General features: G+C 46.8%; 1 protein-coding gene across 1 annotated transcript in view; it reads right to left on the bottom strand.

Annotated features, from left to right (window-relative positions):
* trpm2 (transient receptor potential cation channel, subfamily M, member 2) overlaps positions 1-2656 on the bottom strand; it is a 350526-nt gene extending 347870 nt beyond the window's left edge. Inside the window, exons 1-2 of the mRNA XM_072484225.1 lie at positions 2569-2656; positions 1092-1183 (exon numbers count right to left, since the gene is read on the bottom strand). The gene's annotated coding sequence lies outside the window, so the exon portion shown is untranslated. The remainder of the gene's footprint in view (positions 1-1091; positions 1184-2568) is intronic.
* Between the last annotated feature and the right edge of the window lie 9691 nt (positions 2657-12347).

Genomic DNA, 12347 nt, shown 5'->3' with positions numbered 1-12347 from the left:
GGATTGGCCATGATAAATTGCCCTTAGTGTCCAAAATTGCCCTTAGTGTTGGGTGGGGTTACTGGGTTATGGGGATAGGGTGGAGGTGTGGACCTTGGGTAGGGTGCTCTTTCCAAGAGCCGGTGCAGGCTCGATGGGCCAAATGGCCTCCTTCTGCATTGTAAATTCTATGATAAATTCTATGAAACATTTACAATCCTGAGGAGAGTTCACAGGGGGTGAATGCTGAGAGGATGTTTCTCCTTCAGAGAAACACTAGAACTAGGAACAATTTAAAAATAAAGGGATGTCCCATTTTAGACAGAAATGAGAAGAATTATTTATCTAAGTTAGTCTATGGAATTCTCTTCCCCAGACAGCAATAGAGGCACGGCCATTGATTATTTTTAAGGCTGCATTAGATTACGTCTTGATTGATAAGGAAGTCAAAGGTACTATGGGATGGGCAAGAAAATAGAGTTGAGGTCATCAATCAGGTAGCCAAGATCTCATCAAATCGCAGAGCAGGCTCAAAGGCACGACTGACCTAATCCGGCTCCTAATTCTCATGTACACATGTCAGGATGTTAATTTTAAAATCGGAGCTTTGTTATTGGGAGCCAAAATAGCAGCCAAAGTAGATCTGTGCACACAAGGGTAATGGATGAATTGGACTTAGTGTGAGTTAGGACACAAGCAGCAGAATTAAAAAGAACGTCTTCAGTTAACTTTAGCTGAAATCTGAAACATTCTCCCCTAAAAGTCTGATAAGGCTGGGGGTCAATTCAAGATGTGAAAACTGAGATTTTTGGACAAGGCTGTGAAGTAATATGTAAACAAGGCAGGCAGATGGGGTTATGATACAGATCAACAGGAATCTTGTTGAATGGGGGTACAGCATCAAGGGGCTGAGGAGCTGGCTGCCTTTTGGGTAAATGATTGCACTGAATCCTTGTTGCATATGTTCACGAATTAATTTGTCCTTCCTTACTACTAACAGCCTCTGCCCAGTAAACTAACCTCTGCAGTTCCAGTAACACATCAGAAAGGAAACTGAATAAGAAGCTGACCAATAGGTTATATAATACACTTCAGCATCAGATAAAACTTACCTGAGGAATCCTTATCCCTGGCGATTAGCACTTCACCCTCTGTGGCTGCCTAACTTCATTTCACGTCACCTGCCAACACCCTGTGGATAAATCTCAAGGGAGAAGAATTTCTAAAAGTTCCTGAATTATTTGAGAAAAGACACAAATCCAACACTCAGCGTCCTGTTGCATCGCATGGCGTCCTAGATATTCTGTTGGTGGAATTGTCTGACCTGGGAGAGTGTCTGGGTTGCTTGGTTACCTGAACCTGGGAGGAGACCTGGAGGAATAGAAATACTGCAGCTTCCTCAAGTAATAATTAGACTTTGTTGAAACACATCGACCAATTACACCTGTACAACATTAACCTTAACCTATGATTAACTTCACTGTGGGTCGGAATATAATCCCAGCCGTTTCCTCTGCACACCTTATCCTGGCACTCGCTTCACAATTGAGGATAATCAAAATTCCACAGATGCCAACAGCCCTGTGGTACCTCACCCAAACTATTCTATCAAATAGGGCAGTGGAGTGAATTCTGAATTTGTCACTATGTTGATGTAAACGCAGCTCTCTGTTGCACTATACAGCAAAGGGCTTGATCAGCCAGAATGCCGCAGCAGATAGTAAGTAACACATTGCTTCCTCCTTTCCTGCTCCATGAGCTGGCATTAGCACTAGCCCTGTACCATACCCCACACAGTTCAACATCAGCTAATTTACTCTCAAACTGAAAAAGAGATTATCTGAACAAATGGAGATTGCTGTACTTTCATCAACTGAAATTAAGCCTTTGCTTAATTCCCAAGTGCACAGTTCTGTCGAGGAGCCTTAAACTGTGGGTGCAGATATGCAGATGGTGTCGGAATGCTGACTTCAACACACCCTCTTACCACCACACTGACTGCCCACCATCTCTGATATTTACCCTGGTGTAAACAGGACATTGGGGGAACCTAAAACTGTAATTAATCCATAGAAGCCCTACAATGCAGAAGGAGGCCATTCGCCCCATTGAGTCTGCACCGACCCTCCAAAATAGCACTCTACCTTGGTCCACTCCTCCGCCCTATCCCCGTAACCCTGTACATTGATCATGGCCAGTCCACCTAACCTGCACATCCTTGGATTGTGGGAGAAAACCGGAGAACCCAGAGGAAACCCACGCAGACTCAGGGAGAACGTGCAAACTCCACGCAGACAGCACCCAAAGCCGGAATCGAACCCGGGTCTCTGGCGCTGCGAGGCAGCAGTGCTAACCACTGTGCCCCCATGACAGCTCAGGTACTTGGAGAAATATTTTGGTCCAACCAGTAATCAGATGGATTCCGATTGTCAATCTGCAGCAGCCACTGATGTGGATCTAGCAACTGTGGACAGTGCTTACAACTTGTTTTACATGCATTTAAACAAAAACCCAATCTGTAGCACTAGCAGCATGATGCAGAACCCTGCCACACCTAATCATGATTAAGATAATGTAGAGCTTACTCACAGTTAGCAATAGCCAGAGAGGGGTTGATGAAGAAGCAGGTCCTCCTGTTTCTTGTCTGAAAATTACTGCTCGTCAGTTGAGCCCTCGGAGAAACCTCGCTGCACAATGTTGGGAAGCTGCATCAATCATTACTTTCTCCATTCAGTTACAGCACTTAAAAGCCTCAGCTAATCTCTCAGGAATATTGCCATATCAAATATCAGACCATATCATCAATTAGCATTTAAAAATGCTTCTCACAAGATTATTTTCCAAAGCCTGCTGCACATTAGCAGTTTCTTTGGGCCCCTCATTATTTTTCCCCCACTGCCCAAAACTCCCCCAGCCGCAGGTTTGTCGGTGGCGTGCCGTTCGCTGGTAGCAGGATTCTTCTCCCTTTCCGTCGCTTGTCACTGGGATTTCCCATCGAAGCCACACCAGGCTGCTGGGAATGCCATGGGCAGGTGTGCGTTCCAGTGAGAAAAGAGAATCACAACGGCCAGAGAATTCCGGCCATGATGTTGGGAAGTGGTATCTGCAGGTTTCACCCCCACAACCCAAAAGATGTGCAGGTTAGGTGGATTGGTCACGCTAAATTTCCAGATTAGAGCGGGCTAAATTACCTGCAACTTTCCAGATTAGAGCGGGCCAAATTAACTGTAATAATCCAGATTAGAGCGGGCCAAATTACCTGCAATAATCCAGATTAGAGCAGGCCAAATTACCTCCAAATTAACTGTAATAATCCAGATTAGAGTGGGCCAAATTAACTGCAATAATCCAGATTAGAGCAGGCCAAATTACCTGCAATATTCCAGATAAGAGCGGGCCAAATTACCTGCAATTTTCCCGATTAGAGCGGGCCAAATTAACTGTAATAATCCAGATTAGAGCGGGCCAAATTACATGCAGTTTTCCAGATTAGAGCGAGCCAAATTAACTGTAATAATCCAGATTAGAGCGGGCCAAATTACCTGCAACTTTCCAGATTAGAGTGGGCCAAATTACCTGCAACTTTCCAGATTAGAGTGTGCCAAATTACCTGCAACTTTCCAGATTAGAGCGGGCCAAATTACCTGCAACTTTCCAGTTTAGAGCGGGCCAAATTACATGCAGCGTTCCAGATTAGAGCGGGCCAAATTATCTGCAACTTTCCAGATTAGAGCGGGCCAAATTACCTGCAATTTTCCAGATTAGAGTGGGCCAAATTACCTGCAATTTTCCAGATTAGAGCGGGCCAAATTAACTGTAATAATCCAGATTAGAGCAGGCCAAATTACCTGCAACTTTCCAGATTAGAGCGGGCCAAATTACCTGCAATTTTCCAGATTAGAGCGGGCCAAATTACCTGCAACTTTCCATATTAGAGCGGGCCAAATTATCTGCAACTTTCCAGATTAGAGTGGGCCAAATTACATGCAACCTTCCAGATTAGAGCGGGCCAAATTATCTGCAACTTTCCAGATTAGAGCGGGTCAAATTACCTGCAATTTTCCAGATTAGAGCGGGCCAAATTACCTGCAATTTTCCCGATTAGAGTGGGCCAAATTAACTGTAATAATCCAGATTAGGGCGGGCCAAATTACCTGCAACTTTCCAGATTAGAGCGGGCCAAATTACCTGCAACTTTCCAGATTAGAGCGGGCCAAATTACCTGCAACTTTCCAGATTAGAGCGGGCCAAATTATCTGCAACCCTTGTGTCTTCAGTTAAAGCAGGCCTGAAATCCTGCGACTCTTCCGATTAAAGCACGGCAGGTAACGTGCGACTCTCCCCGTCAACCTGAGGCAAACCAGGTCAACGTATCATTCCGTTCTAAACAAAACATCCCCCAAGCATACACTGATATCCAAAGCACCACCAAGGAGACACAACACAATTTAAAAAACACACATAGATTCCAAAAGGGATAATTTTCCTTTTTTCATTTATTCTTTTCTCTTCTTGTCGCCTGAAGAAAAGGGGAAAGGGAATCAGGTATTGATGAAAATAACTACTCTGATCCCCTCTCCAGAATGAACCACATGTGGTTTTGGTACCTAGGATTACTCACCCCGGGATGGACACAGCAGCCCTAGACCACAGAGGCCACACCAGCTGAAGAACAGAAGATCTGCCTACAATACTCCGGTTATATGTGGTTCACCCCACCGGATGCAGGTGAGTGTGAGGATGGAATCCGATGGGGCACCCAATAAGAATGTCATCTATGGGTGTAACAACTAAAGAATGGTGTACAGGAAGGATAATGGGAGCTCCGAATACTGCTCCTTAAGGACAACCAGTGAATGGTGGGCATACACTAACCGTGGGTGTATGAAGCTAGCCTGTCGAGCCTACGGCCGAAGAAAGGGCTCAATCTAGGACAGAGTTGCCCCGGTAAAGTAATTCAGAATGAATACGTTTATTACATGATTAAAAATGGGTGAAGGCCAACAGCTAGTGCACGCCTCCCCTCTTGTTCTGAAGTCACCCCAGGACCCCAAAACGGCTTAATATTAAAACACAGGGGGAAAATATTATTTGACAATACCCACTACGAATTGGTGCCAGTAGTGGTGGACCTGGCCGGAACACAATTACCAGATTGGTGTCCCTCCCCACTTGGCCCAAAGGTTACTAAACAAGAAGACTGGGACAGACAGGGGAGAGGAAACACCCAGGTCAAAAGGGCGCAAGAGGAGGGAAATCCTGAATGACATGTCAACCGCGTATAGAGTAGGGGAATCCACCACTAACGCACTCGATTTGGCTGATTTGGACAATAAGCTCAGCGTCCTAACCCAACAAGTTAAACAGACTTTGGGCAGCTTAAATGAAAATGCTTGGCAAGATACCAAGTGATATTTAGCGAGGAACAAGGCCAGTAGCCTTAAGGTTTCTGTACTAGAAAGGCATTCCCAAACCATTAGTCGGATCGCCAAGGGAGGGTGGAAGATGATGCCAGGCAACAGGACCCTGTACAGCATATATGGGCAATGGATGGTTGAACAATTAAGAGAGAATCTCGACTAGGTTAGCAGGGGGGAAGGATCCGTCCTGGATCAGTGACGAACAAATTGAACACCTGTACCAGGGAAAAAGGCACTCCCACATCACTAGGTGCCAACTGGGGAAACTGACCAAGGTCTGGTCTAAAAACGCTTGTTGAGGAACCTCGGCAACTGCACTAGAGATGTTGTTAGGGATCCCTGTAATCTAAAGGACAAGGTCGAATTGAGACTTTTTGAAGCCAAAAACATAGGGATCATCCAAGGAGGGATGTGGATTGTGGTGTTGGGTGCTCTGGTGCACAGATGAGCCAACACAGTTGTATGTGGTACAACTCTATTTTATTTTAACTCTTATAATACAGTTCGTTCTGGATACTCTGCACGTGCTGTCTCCCTGAGTGTGTTTGGTAGCAGATCTGTCCTGGTCCTCCTCTGCAGCTAATACTGACCACCGGGGGTCGTGTCTGTGCTTTTATATCTTTCTGTCATTGGTTGTGGTGTTGTGTGTTCTGATTTGTCTGTTGGTGTGTCTATCATGATGTGTGTGTTTGAATATCATGACATCCCCCCTTTTTACAAAGATATGTGCCTACGTGGTTATAAATATAATTGTGTCGTGAGTGCATCTAAGAGTGTGTGTGTGTGTTGTGTACAGCGTGTGTATATGACGTAACTATTTACATGGGGCGATGTCGGGTGCGTCACACTAACAAGGTTGTACCATAACAAAACTTGGATGCGAGAGAAAAAAAAAACTTGAACATTGGTCTGGTCAGACGATATCTGGAACAATAAACAACAACAGGTTATAATACAGAAGTGTTTGACTTTTTGAACGTATGAACAGCGTTATAAGTCCAGTCTAATGGGTGACCGCCTCAAGAATGGGCTGGTCCTCAAGCCGGTTCAGCTGTGGAGATTTGGGGTCACACTGGTTCACCTTGGACTGTTGGAGGTGATGCTGTTGCCGAAGTCTCTACTTTACCATTTGTTGTACTTCGTGCAGTGCTTGGTTTTTTCATTCGTGCAAATATAACATTCAACATCTTTGTTAGTGGTGCCTTGGCTGTGGTTTGGTTCTGGTGGCGATGGAAGGGGCATGATCCGTGGCATCTCCACGAAGTCATCCTTGGGAACCAGTGGAGGATCCGGCGTGTGCGTACGGTTCAGTTGCGAGCGTGGAAGGCGGCGCAAAGCTCGCTGATTGCGCCTACGCACCAATCCATCCGCCCTGCATGCCAGGAACAAGGTGGAGTCTTTTTCTTTTTATGTTTGTGGTGGACGGCATCTTGTAGCCGATGGGTCGTTGCCATCGAAGTAGCACCATCACTAATATCATGCAAGGCGATGACTGTGCCAGATGTGGAAGTTGGCCGAGACCGTGCACGCTGGTTCCGGCCACCTGCTGTGCCGGAAGGGCGACTCCGCAGAGAAACGTTGAAGCATGTCGCCTTGGAGAGAGAATTGTTGCTCGCATCAACGTCTGGCGATGGCGCAAATTGGTGTGTCCATCTTGGACCGCCGGTGCTGGTTGCCACTGCCGACCCAGTGGGACTTCCACGCGATCCATTCCCTGTCGCCGTGGCATCCGCCGTCACCCTGAGCGTGCCATCACCGAGGCCGCGACACCGCCCGTCCGGAGCAAGGTCTGGCGTGCGCAAATCAGAGTCGGCGCTTGGCTGCTCCCCATCTGGAGTCCGGTCTGCCTTCCGTCGATGCCCCCCGTCCGGAGTCCCAACAGGTTCACTGGAGGCAGCCGAGATTCCCTGAAGCTGCACTTCTGGAGTCGGAACATGCAGGAATGCACCAACCAGTGGAGAGGGTCGAGCCATCGAGGGTGGAAGCGGTGCGCCACCACCGCAGTCGTCAGTGGTCCCACCGTGATCGTCGAGTGCCTCGGTATGCACTAGGCGAGGTCTGTCACCTTGCACCTTTTGCATGGGAAGTGGGATGCTGTCGTCACTCGTCTCACATCCCGTGGATAGATCCTCATTAGCAGCTTGCTGTTCACTAGGGTTGGGTAAATTGTCAGAGTTTTCATCTGGTGGTGCACACCATGTCGGTGGACTGTCATTGTCTTGCCGTTGTCCTTCATTTGGGCTTTTCTTCTTTGGAATTTTAAATCTTCCCCCAGACATTGCAGAACCTTGTTTATTACCCCCAAATTCTCCCATATGTATGGTCTCGAATATAGGATCCAATGTTTCTATCGACATTGTACTATTTTCCAAAGAACATTCCGTTTCACTTTTCTTCGCAGGTACCTCATATGTATCTTTGTCTAATGTACATGCCTTCATGGCCTCTGGGTCTGATTTTGCTGGGACTGGCATGGTCACAGTCTCTCTTTTACTGTTCTCAATTGCCCACATTATACTCCCCATACATAACTGCTTAATCACTGGGGTTAGTGTGGTACAATGGATAATCGGGTCGACCTTATCTGCATCTTCACCATTAGTGGAAAGCACACTTGGTTCACTTGAAACTGCTGTGGGTTTTAAATTCGTTATCTGGCTACTCGATGTCGGTGTCCTCAGGATTCTTGCTCCAATGTTCTGCTCAATAATCAGTGGAGCGTGTATAGTTTCAATGCAATTAATGTTCCCCTCAAGGTTTGAAGAGTCATTACTGACTAACTGCTGGTCTCCGAAGTTGGGATTTTGCGGCGTTGTATTGAAGGGAGACATTTGTCCCTGCTGTAGATATGATTCAGGTTGTGTTATTTCCACTACCTGAGGATCAATGTCTTGTCCATTTTTTCGATCCGTACTAAAACACTGGCAATTCTCAGTCTGCTCCTTGCAAGTTAAACATTCAATTAATTTCGTTAGCAAATCCTCAGCATCCTTCTGTGGCCGTGCAGCATTATTAATCTCTGTTCGGCTATAATGATCCTGAAGGTCAGCGCATAAACCTTTTTTCTTCGGGCTTGGACGAGGCGATTCCTTTGGCTTGTCTTCAGTTGGGCTTGAACAGTCTTCAGCGCTGTGCCCTTCATTGTAGCATGAGAGACCGTCATGGTCATGCTGCTGTGTAGTGGAGCATGGTAGGCTGTTATAGCCTTCTTGCTGTTCACGTGAGCATGGCAGACTTGCATCGTCTGCCGCTGGCTGGTCAGGAGAGGTTGCTAGACCCTCATGGTCTTGTTCCTGCAAGGACTGCACATTGGAGTCTTGCGTTGCTTCTATCGTGGAGGCTGTCCACGAGCTCTCTGTGGAGGCTTGTGACACTGGAGTCACTTCTTGTTCGTGCAAGGACTGCGCTCTGGAGTCTTGCGTTGCTTCTATCGTGGAGGCTGTCCACGAGCTCTCTGTGGAGGCTTGTGACACTGGAGTCACTTCTTGTTCGTGCAAGGACTGCGCTCTGGAGTCTTGCGTTGCTTCTATCGTGGAGGTTGTCCACGAGCTCTCTGTGGAGGCTTGTGACACTGGAGTCACTTCTGGTTCATGCGAGGACTGCACTCTGGAGTCTTGCATGTCTTCTTTCATAGAGTCGGGAACGTTGAGCGGGACGTGGACCACGCTCTGTGTGGCAGCAGGGCGCTCTCCGTGTGCTTGCACCGCTCCCTGTCTGTTAATGTCAGGCTGCAGCATCATCCGGTACTGATAAGTTGGAACGTCATATCTGCTGGATTGAAGATCCTCAAATCCGAAAAATGAATCCGCATCTGCGTCGGATTCAATGTGGGGGCCGCCAATGTGCAACACGAAAGGTTCGTCCGAGTCATAGTCGTATAGGACCACGGAGCTATCATTGGGCTCGCGAGGTCCGGAAACACTGTAAAGATCGTCATCGAAGTATTCGAGGTCGGAATCATCGGCTTGTGCGTAGGTAACTGCTTGTCGGAGGGTTCTTCGGAGGTCAAATTCATCTCCTGGGTCAATTTGCGGCAATGTGCTGTCATTCCAGGTGAGGGAAGGTTGTTTTACAGCTTTAACAGATTTTTGTTTTTTTGATTTGGGACGTTTCCCTTTTAAATTGGATTTGGGACATTTCCCCTTTAAATTGGTGCAGTCTGGGGCCTCTAACATCCTGACGCTCGGTATGTAGCACGTAGGAAGCGACTGCGCATGCTCAGATCGCTGTTCCTTTACCGATGGCCGTTTTCTTGACTGCGCATGCGCAGCATCTCGCGCATGCGCAAACGAAACTTCCGGTTCTGCGCACTGCTCGCGCAACTGTGCTAGCGTGATACCTTTAGCAAGATGGCCGCCAACCTCGACCCAGCCCTCTCTCAGGCCCGGGATTTCGGCCTCTGGGAATTCGGGCTCCGGGATCCCAGCCACGAGGTGAGTACTGCAGCTTTTCTTACCTTTACTTGCCGATTGGATTGCGTTTTCTTCACAGTACTTGGAGAATTTGTCCAGGACTGCCTGGTAATCGTACCTTTGCTGCCTCCTGAAGAACCTGAACCTTGTGAATATTTCTCTTGCCCTTGCACCGGCGATGGTGAGGAGAAATTCAATTTTTTCGCTATCATCCAGGTCTTGGAGTTCAGCTGCCACCAGGAACAATTCGAACCATTGCCGGAATCGCCGCCAGTTTTCGCGGAGATCGCCGTAGCACTGGAGCGGCTGCGGAACCGGGAGCTCTATCATTTTGCCTGGGCACTGCTGGTTGTCTCTGTACACTGAGGTATGCCGGCAGGTATCGATCCACTCCTGTACCATGTGGTGTTGGGTGCTCTGGTGCACAGATGAGCCAACACAGTTGTATGTGGTACAACTCTATTTTATTTTAACTCTTATAATACAGTTCGTTCTGGATACTCTGCACGTGCTGTCTCCCTGAGTGTGTTTGGTAACAGATCTGTCCTGGTCCTCCTCTGCAGCTAATACTGACCACCGGGGGTCGTGTCTGTGCTTTTATATCTTTCTGTCATTGGTTGTGGTGTTGTGTGTTCTGATTTGTCTGTTGGTGTGTCTATCATGATGTGTGTGTTTGAATATCATGACATGGATGGGGCATTAAGGGACCCTACCATAAGTGATCAAGAAACAAGGGAAGCTGATAGGCACGAGCCTGGATAAATGTGAGCACACAGAAAAAACTGTTGTGTGCCCATAACCAGTGTATGAGAATGAACATGCTCTGCGTGGATTCAGGACAACGGCTGACCTAAATTGTACCTTGGAAATTCAGAATTTGGAAAAGGATAGCTTACAAAGGAGAGGGAGAATACTGCATCACCATCTCACTAGCAAAGCACCAGTATGGGGCAGCAACTTGTAATATACCCAACACTACCTTTTGCCTTAGGTCACACATCCCTGCTAAGATAGGGCTAATTGAGATGATAGACATACACAGAGGGAGAAAACAGTAGTAAACTAGCGAGGAATTTGGACAAACTCTGGGGAGTATTTTGAAAGATTTGATACCAGGATAACACTTCTGCCCGAAAAACTCCAACAAATTTCTTCACAATTGGTCACTGCACACAAGATCTTCATCCAAGTGGTGCAACAAACAGAGGAAATAAAGACATTAGTGAAATTAAAGTTACTACTTGTGTGAAGACCTCTGGGATTGGGGTTCGAACATTCAAATTCATTCATGGATCCGCCTCCTGTCACACCCGACTGTGATATGCATTCTACTCATGGCTGTGTACTTTACCATCATCACGCTCAAATTTGTCCGGCGGAAAAAATAACTAATATGCTTCTTAGATTCGGAATGCGCAATCCAACGCCATGGAAGATTTGAGGAGGAAGAACTAAGATGTATATCCTGTGCTTAACGTTTTTTATTATTGTTATTTTATTTCACTATTATAAGCTATGTATATATTGAGTTTTGGCCATTTTCTATTGCCTCTGTTATTTATCAAGTTGGCTGTTACCGTTGTGCGTTAGGGAAATAGTATTATAAGACCAAGATTTGGATACATGCTCGTTCAGATGGTTTGGTTAGGATTGTGCGATCCGGTTTGCTGACACTCACTGGATCAAGAGGAGGGACTGTGGTGACCTAGTGGGCCTAGTTTTGAGCCCAAATAAAATTGGATATCCTAAATTTAAAAATTGGCACTTTAAATTAAACTACAGTCAGCTCCAGCAAATGGTCTGCTGGGAATTCGGATTGGCCAAGTTTTAATAGACAGGCTGCTTGGGTGTGTCTGGACCTATCCTGTCAATTACACATCATGAGATCATTGCACCCTATTGATATGTCTATTGTCCACAGCCTAGATTGAGCCAGACTCCTGGGTGCACCAGTTCCCGCCGTTATCTTATTTGGCAAGGGGGTACGTGCAAGCCACACTATCGAAGATGGACACATGGGGCAGCCCAGGTTTCCTGTCAATAGATCATCAACTATTTGGTTTCTGGGACGCCGTCCCAAGGCCTCATTAGCAGGAGTCCAGGTGAAGTGGCAAAAAGGCACACAGAAAACGGGAGAAAGATAAGCTCTTGGGGCACATTAACAGCGAAGACCCAACATGGGAGGTGACCTTGACCATCCAAAGAACCCAAATGGGAGGTGACCTTGACCATCCAGGAAGGAAGGAAGGAAGAAGCTGCCAGAGAGAGTCGCCTTCATTTTTTTTAGGAAACATTTTATTGAGGCATTTATAATTTTAACATTTAACGTATTAACATTCTAAATAACAGAACGGTCCGACACACTCAAAGACCCCACAGTAACATACACAACTTCCCCCCGCCCTAACTCCTAACTACCCAGATATTAGATTCCTTGCCCTTATTCTCCACTTCCATGCCTCCCCTTTCCCCCAGCCCATCACCCCTTTCTGCTGATGGTCAGTTTTCCAGAAAGAAGTCGATGAGCGGCTGAGGC

The sequence above is a fragment of the Scyliorhinus torazame genome, chromosome 2 (assembly GCF_047496885.1).
Source record: "Scyliorhinus torazame isolate Kashiwa2021f chromosome 2, sScyTor2.1, whole genome shotgun sequence".
Classification (NCBI taxonomy): Eukaryota; Metazoa; Chordata; class Chondrichthyes; order Carcharhiniformes; family Scyliorhinidae; genus Scyliorhinus; species Scyliorhinus torazame.
The sequence above is the reverse complement of the archived record's forward strand: the minus strand, read 5'-3'. Positions and strand labels throughout refer to the sequence as shown.